Below are 9,030 nucleotides of genomic sequence, written 5' to 3' on the forward strand. Positions count from 1 at the left end.
CTCGGATGACAACACTTTCTCAAAACAATCATAATATGATATAACAAGATGGTATCTCGCTAGCCCTTTCTACGACCGCAAAACATACATGCAGAGCACCTTTGAAGTTCAAGGACTGACTAAACATTGTAATTCATGGTAAAAGAGATCCAATCACAGTCATACTCAATGTAAACTAATAGTACTGCATGCAAATGACAACAGTGCTCTCCAACTGGTGTTTTTTAATAAGAGGATGGTGACTCAACATAAAAGTAAATAGATAGGCCCTTCTCAGAGGGAAGCAGGGATTTGTAGAGGTGCCAGAGCTCGATTTTTGAAATAGAGATAAATAATATTTTGAGTGGTATACTTTCATTGTCAACATAACAACCGAGAGATCTCGATATCTTCCATGCTACACACGTTATAGGCGGTTCCCAAACAGAAAGGTAAAGTTTATACTCCCCCATCACCAACAAACATCAATCCATGGCTTGTCCGAAACAACGGTTGCCTCCAACTAACAACAATCCCGGGGGAGTTTTGTTTGCAATTATTTTAATTTAAGCATGGGACTGGGCATCCCGGTTACCAGCCATTTTCTCGTGAATGAGGAGTGGAGTCCACTCCTCGTGAGAATAACCCACCTAGAATGGAAGATATAGACAACCCTAGTTGATACATGAGCTATTCAAGCATACAAAGCATAATTTCATTTTAAGGTTTAGAGTTTGGCACATACAATTTACTTGGAACGGCAGGTAGATACCAAATATAGGAAGGTATGGTGGACTCATATGGAATAACTTTTGGGGTTTATGGAAGTGGATGCACAAGCATAAGTATTACGGTGGGTGAACAAATTACTGTCAAGCAATTGATAGAACTGAGCATAGTTATGAAAATATCTAGGTATGATCATGTATATAGGCATCACGTCCGATGACAAGCCAAGCAATTGTTTCATACTTTAGTAATCTCAAACTTTTTTCAACTTTCGCGCAATACATGAGCGTGAGCCATGGATATAACACTATGGGTGGAATAGAATATAATGAAAGGGGTTATGTGGAGAAGACAAAAATGAGAAAGTATCACATTGACGCGACTAATCAATGGGCTAGGGAGATGCCCATCAATTGATGTCAATGCAAGGAGTAGGGATTGCCATGCAACGGATGCACTAGAGCTATAAATGTATGAAGGCTCAACAAAAGAAACTAAGTGGGTGTGCATCCAACTTGCTTGCTCATGAAGACCTAGGGCACTTGAGGAGGTCCATTGTTGGAATATACAAGCCAAGTTCTATAATGAAAAATTCCCACTAGTATATGAAAATGACAAAACAAGAGACTCTCTATCATAAAGATAATGGTGCTACTTTGAAGAACAAGTATGGAAAAAATGATAGTAGCATTGCCCCTTTTTTATTTTTATTTTTTTGGGCCTTTTTTATTATTTGGCCTTTCTCTTTTTTTGGGACAATGCTCTATTAATGATGATCATCACACTTCTATCTATTTACGACTCAATGATTACAACTCAATACTAGAACAAGATATGACTCTATATGAATGCCTCCGGCGTGTACTGGGATGTGCAATGACTCATGAGTGACATGTATGAAAGAATTATGAACGGTGGCTTTGCCACAAATACGATGTCAACTACATGATCATGCAAGGCAATATGACAATGATGATGCGTGTCATAATAAACGGAACGGTGGAAAGTTGCGTGGCAATATATCTCAGAGTGGCTATGGAAATGCCATAATAGGAAGGTATGGTGGCTGTTTGAGGAAGATATAAGGAGGTTTACGTGTGATAGAGCGTATCGTATCATGGGGTTTGGATTCACCGGCAAAGTTTGCACCAACTCTCACGGTGAGAAAGGGCAATGCACGGTACGGAAGAGGCTAGCAATGATGGAAGGGTGAGAGTGCATATAATCCATGGACTCAACATTAGTCATAAAGAACTCACATACTTATTGCAAAAATCTACAAGTCATCAAAAACCAAGTATTACGCGCATGCTCCTAGGGGGATAGATTGGTAGGAAAAGACCATCGCTCGTCCCCGACCGCCACTACCTCATGTTTCAAAATTGTTACATAACGTTTGCCATATGTGCATGCTACGGGACTTGCAAACTTCAACAAAATTATTTCTCAAATTCACAACTACTCAACTAGCACAACTTTAATATCATTATCTCCATATCTCAAAACAATCATCAAGTATCAAACTTCTCTTAGTATTCAATGCACTTATATGAAAGTTTTTTATAATATCAAAAGAAAATTACCATGCTGTTCTAAAGGGTTCTCAAAATAATATAAGTTAAGCCTGAGAGATCAATTATTTCTATAAAATTAAACCACCACCGTGCTCTAAAAGATATAAGTGAAGCACTAGAGCAAAAACTATATAGCTCAAAAGATATAAGTGAAGCACATAGAGTATTCTAACAAATTCCGAATCATGTGTGTCTCTCTCAAAAGGTGTGTACAGAAAGGATGATTATGGTAAATTGCTCAAATCATACAAGACACTTCAAGCAAAACACATATCATGTGGTGAATAAAAATATAGCTCCAAGTAAAGTTACCGATAGGCGAAGACAAAAGAGGGGATGCCTTCCGGGGCATCCCCAAGCTTAGGCTTTTTGGTGTCCTTGGATTTTACCTTGGGGTGCCTTGGGCATCCCTAATATTAGGCTCTTTCCACTCCTTGTTCCATAATCCATCAAATCTTTACCCAAAACTTGAAAACTTTTCACAACACAAAACTTAACAGAAAATCCCGTGAGCTCCGTTAGCGAAAGAAAACAAAACACCACTTCAAGGTACTGTAATGAACTCATTATTTATTTATATTGGTGTTAAACATTCTGTATTCCAACTTCTCTATGGTTTATAAACTCCATTAGTAGCCATAGATTCATCAAAATAAGCAAACAACCCACGAAAAACAGAATCTGTCAAAAACAGAACAGTATGTAGTAATCTGTAGGTTTCGAATACTTCTGGAACCCCAAAAATTCTAAAATAAATTTATGGACGTGAGGAATTTATCTATTAATCATTAAAAAAATAAATTAACTAAATATCACTTTCCAATCAAACATGGCAGCAATTCTCGCGAGCGCTAAAGTTTCTGTTTTTTACAGCAAGATCAAAAAGACTTTCCCCAAGTCTTCCCAACGGTTCTACTTGGCACAAACACTAATTAAACACAAAAAACACAACCAAAACAGAGGATAGATAAATTATTTATTAATAAACACGAACAAAAAGCAAGGAATAAAAATAAAATTGGGTTGCCTCCCAACAAGCGCTATCGTTTAACGCCCCTAGCTAGGCATAAAAGCGAGGAATAGATCTAGGTATTGCCATCTTTGGTATGAAATCAATAAGTGGATATCATAATAGATTCATATGGTAATTTAATTTTACTAGTAAGCATGCACGTGCAACGCACGTTTCGATCAAAGCAACCTATGAAATTCATGTGGGTATTGAATTCTGAATTCATATTGATATTAATTAACTTTCATGTATTGGAAGCTCTCTTGGGTGAAATGAGGCTTACTGTTCTCGACTCCCTCCAGCCATAAATATAAGATGTTTCAGATATTTCAATATGGACTACATACATACTGAAATAAGAGAACAAACAAGCTAAAATGTGTCCAAATACATCAGATTCACAAAGTCTCTTATATTTGTGAATGGAGAAGTACATGTGATTATTGAATTATGTATTCATATTCACGAAATTTGATGTGGGGTGGGGGTGGGGATAGAATATATGTAGTGCCTAATGATCCCCACGTCTATCGTGGCCACGTTTAATACAAACTCCATCACTTATCTTTTGATAATGTCATGTGGAATTCTAGTGCACAAGATAGCCTGGGCATTCGGTTATTCCGGTTAATTCGGTTTATGGGTAATTCGGATTGTAAAAACAGGAACTGAAATTTTGTCTGCTAGAAAAATGGCCGAACCCAAATTACCTGTAATTTTTGGTTTGGGTAATTCGGGTATCCAAATAACCGAAATGTTCAGAACACACAAGACAAATGCTTGCAATTTCAGATAGCGCATATAGTGCATACACACAGTACAAAGCAGCACGTTTGCAAATTCAGCAATGCATACACACATGACAAAGGAGCACGTTTGCGATTCAGCAGTGCATATAGAGAGCACACAAGTTTTCAAATTCAGATGTGCATACACGCAGCAATACATACAGGGAACTGTCAATACTCAATACGCTGCAAGAACCTTGTATAGCTGTCGGCTCATCTTTTCACCTTCGTATCCAGCAACCGGCATCGTTGCGCGCGTGCCTCCAGCGACCAAAGACGTTTCTTTGTGTCATTCGGCGTCGCTAGCCGCGTGGTCACGCGTCGACGGTGTCGTCTCCCTGAGGCATCCGACGTCAAGACGCGCGAGCGGACAAGCAGATGCAGTAGTGTAGTCGTCTAGGTGCCGCTGGCCGCCGCCGCCTCTAGGGTTACGGGCGAGATGAATTGGGGAACGAAGATTGCAGTGCGCGACTGTGCTGTGCGAGGCTGCGAGCCATTGTCTCGGTGCGACTTGGGCCTGCTTTTTTGCTAGCCTGCTTAAGTTTCGTAAATATCGGTCAATTTCGTTATTCCAGGTTTCTAGAAGCGAAAATCGAACCCTAACCTGAAGGCCAAACTGATGGAAAACAAAAACCGAACCCTTACCTGATAACCGAAATAACCGACAATTAGGTTAATACGGTTCGGTTCGGGTAGCTGGTTCGGGTACCCAAATGCAAGATGTCTCTCATGGTCAAGTTTAATTCGTTCGCTCTTGGGTTCGACCTACATCTTATCTTTTCAAAAATCGAGTTGCTGGACTCAACTACAACTCCAGAAATTGAATTGTTGGACTCAATTACAACTCCCGTGGGAGTCACAGTGAGAAATTGAACTCGTTCGCTCTTGGGTCCGCCGGCAGTCACGATCATTTTGCCCCCATTCTGAGTTGCGACATTCATGAACAAAAATGAAGGGAATTTAACATTTGTGTATGAAATACATGGTATGCAAAATTAGTTCTGCGCAGATTAAACAAGAATTAAACTTGTCATCTCAATATCCACGCTGTGGAGAAACGTCTAGTGTTCTAGAATGGCCAAATCACATGCTAGAATAATCATTGTTTCACAAACCTAATTGGGAAAGGAAAAAAGCTACAGAAATTTAGGAAGACCAAAGCCAATTAATTGTCACAACTGCATCTATGCATAAGTATATATAACTACAAAAGAAAAAAAATAGTTGCTTTAGTTAATTGTCGCAACTGCATCTATGCATAGAATAGGAAACAAATTTAATTAGCAAATCGACGACTCATTTACCCTAGCAAGAATCATACCTGAACACTCTGTGCAGACATGATGAGAGACGCTGCTACATGTCACGGTTGTAGACCACAAAACAGCTAGCCATTTGTATTTATTGTAGAGATTTGCAAGTCTTAGGCTGTGGTAAAATTCTAGGTACGCAGCTTAGCACTGTCATACTTGTCATTTTGGATCAAGATGGCTGTTACATATCTCTGACCTCGTCAGTCCATCAGTAATCAGTAAAGGAACAAATCATGTAAGGCTTTATTTATAAGCAAGGAACATACCTGTTTAACCAGAGCAAATGGAATTGCCATACCTGCTTCCCACTTGCGTGTCAACCCCTCACGTACATGTTAAAAATGAACTCATAAGCTTTATTGCCATTGCACCTACCGGAGAGGCTAGGCTGTACTATCCCAGCGAAGCCCTGTAGTGGTGCCAGCATCGATGGGGTGTCAAAATTATGCAGCGGAGGGCAAGAGCCAAGTGCAGGAGCATCGGCTGTAGGGGTGTATCAAATGCGTCCGTGGGGCAGCAGCCGAGCGTCGAAGCGGTGGACGGCAATGGCCTCCTACGCTCCAGGAGAGGCCAGCGAGTAGCAGATGTTGATGCCAGCTGCATTGCTTCATTTGTGTAAGAAAGAATAGGAAAAATTGCATTGCTTCACCATCCCCAGCATCAGAGTGCAGCCGGTGCCGGTCGACCATCGAGTAGCAGCGAGGGGTAGCGGCCTTGACAGGGACCTTATTGTTCACTGGCTTCAGGTGGCCCGCACTGCAAACCACCAGAGCGAATTACAATCCATCAAGAAATTTCTTAAGAAGTCATGCAAGAAGAAAGGGGGGTCGCGTCCGTGCCTTGCATGGATCGGCCTGGGCCTTATTCAAGAGTTGAGCGCCGAAGCTCCTGGTGATTGGGCGAACAAGAATGGATTCAGTTTAGGACAACGAACTGAAGAAAGAAAATCAGGACATGGATTCGACCCTTGTGCTAATTTTCAGACTGTCCTGGTGAACGACGTTGCCGATGTGGAAGTGGGCGTGGGCGACGTTGCTGATGACCCCGAGCACCCGCTAGTTTCCTCCCGCACCGAGGCGGCCGGTGGCGGCAGCGACGGCCTTCAGCTTCCCAGCCGGTACTGCGGCACCTGGACATCACCAAAAAGAAACATGAGTAACGATACTTGGTTGATGCACGGATCGAGAAACAAACTCGCTCGCATCAGATTGTCCTGGTTGGAAACGTAGATAAAAATCAAATGAACAGCAGATCGAGAGAGAAACTCAACGCCGCAGTCAGGACCAAATCGGGAACCCGTACAACGGGGCGGCGAGAAAAAATAGACTCGATGGGTAGGCGGACATGTGGCTCTGGCTCACCATTGGTTGCCAGCTGCGGGGCGGCAGCCGCGTGCTGCTGGTTATGCCTAGAGGCTGTCGGTGCATGTTGTTTCGGCTCCATTCAAAGATCTCGAGAACCGGCGAGGTGCTTCTGGTGAGCTCCTGAACGGAAGTCAAGATGGCGTTGCGCGGCCATGGAGGGCAAGCGGAGCGGAGGAGCGGTTGGCAATAACTCCATTGGACGGCATGAGTGTGCGTGCCTCCGGTGGGCGCAGGGATAGGGAATTTTGGCAAGGGAGAAATTGACGGAGGGATTAGCGCGATTAGTTGGATCAGCGGGACGCAGCGGGTGGAATATTCCTCCGCGGTGAAGTGCGTTCAGTCGTACTTAAATTGCTAATTACACATCTGACTGGGGATTAATTAATTATAACCATTAGATCTTATTTAGCCGGGCTAATCTAACGGTGCTGAATGGGTCGTCCGGTTTTCTGGGGTAATTGTGGGGTGCACGTAAGAAAATTCTTGTTGGATTGTTTAATAGTAGTGGAGATTTCTAGGGAAGTGTTCCATACCTTTCCTTAACAGAAATTGGAATCTAATATTCCCTTCCTTCATATCAATAATTGCACCAATCATTCTAAGGAAAGGTCTACCAAGAATAATAGGACATGAATGATTACAATCTATATCAAGATCAATGAAATCTACGGGCACATAATTCCTATTTGCAACAATAAGAACATCATTAATCTTTCCATTAGGTTTCTTAATAGTGGAATCCGCAAGGTGCAAGTTTAAAGAGCAATCATCAAATTCACGGAAAACTAGCAAATCACACAAAGTTTTTGGGATCGTGGAAACACTAGCACCCAAATCACACAAAGCATAGCATTCATGATCTTTAATTTTAATTTTTATTGTAGGTTCCCACTCATCATAAAGTTTTCTAGGGATAGAAACTTCCAACTCAAGTTTTTCTTCATAAGATTGCATCAAAGCATCAACAATATGTTTAGTAAAAGCTTTATTTTGACAATAAGCATGAGGAGAATTTAGCACGGATTGCAACAAGGAAATACAATATATCAAAGAGCAATTATAATAATTAAATTCCTTGACATCCAAGATAGTGGGTTCGTTGCTATCTAATGTTTTAACCTCTTCAATCTCACTTTTACCAATTTTTGCATCAAGATCTAAAAACTCCGAATTTTTGGGACGCCTTCTAACTAAAGTTGACTCATCTCCAGTCCCATCGTTATCAAGATTCATATTGCAAAACAAGTATTTAATAGGGGATACATCAATTACTTTTAGATCTTCATCCTTATTATCATGAAAACTTGAAGAACACACCTTCACAAAGCGATCTTTCTTAGCACGCATCCTAGTGGTTCTTTCTTTGCACTCATCAATGGAAATTCTCATGGCTTTGAGAGACCCATTGATATCATGCTTAGGTGGAATAGATCTAAGTTTCAAAGAATCAACATCAAGAGAAATTATATCCACGTTCCTAGCCAACTCATCAATCTTAAGCAATTTTTCTTCAATCAAAGCATTGAAACTCTTTTGCGAACTAATAAATTATTTAATACTAGATTCAAAATAAGAGGGAATATTATTATAATTTCCATAAGAATTGTTGTAGGAATTACCATAATTATTAGAGGAATTACTAGGTATTGGCCTAGAATTAAAATTACCTCTATACGCGTTGTTACCAAAATTGTTCCTACCAACAACATTCACATCCATAGATTCATTATTACTCTCAATCAAAGTAGCCAAAGGAATATCATTAGGATCAGTAGGAGCACTCTTATTAGCAAACAATTTCATAAGTTCATCCATCTTTCCACTCAAAACATTAATCTCTTCAATTGCATGCACCTTTTTACTAGTAGATCTTTAGTGTGCCATTGAGAATAATTAACCATAATATTATCTAGGAGTTTGGTAGCTTATCCTAAAGTGATTTCCATAAAAGTGCCTCCCGCGGCCGAATCTAAAAGATTTCTAGAAGCAAAATTCAATCCGGCATAAAAAAATTTGTATAATCATCCATAAATTCAAACCATGTGTAGGGCAATTACGTATCATTAATTTCATCCTCTCCCAAGATTGTGCAACATGGTCATGATCAAGTTGCTTAAAATTCATAATATCATTTCTAAGAGATATGATCTTAGCAGGAGGAAAATACTTAGAGATAAAAGCATCTTTGCACTTATTCCATGAATCAATACTATTTTTAGGCAAAGACGAAAACCAAGCTTTAGCACGATCTCTAAGCGAAAGTGTAAATAG

General features: G+C 40.4%; 1 long non-coding RNA gene across 1 annotated transcript; it reads right to left on the minus strand.

Annotated features, from left to right (window-relative positions):
- Nucleotides 1-4,163: 4,163 nt before the first annotated feature.
- Nucleotides 4,164-7,189, minus strand: LOC123057723 (uncharacterized). The gene is made up of 3 exons (XR_006426936.1): nucleotides 6,757-7,189; nucleotides 6,361-6,524; nucleotides 4,164-6,283 (listed from the first exon to the last, which is right to left on the minus strand). It is a non-coding gene; the product is annotated as an uncharacterized lncRNA (long non-coding RNA).
- Nucleotides 7,190-9,030: the final 1,841 nt, after the last annotated feature.

Source organism: Triticum aestivum, chromosome 3A (assembly GCF_018294505.1).
Source record: "Triticum aestivum cultivar Chinese Spring chromosome 3A, IWGSC CS RefSeq v2.1, whole genome shotgun sequence".
Taxonomy (NCBI): Eukaryota; Viridiplantae; Streptophyta; class Magnoliopsida; order Poales; family Poaceae; genus Triticum; species Triticum aestivum.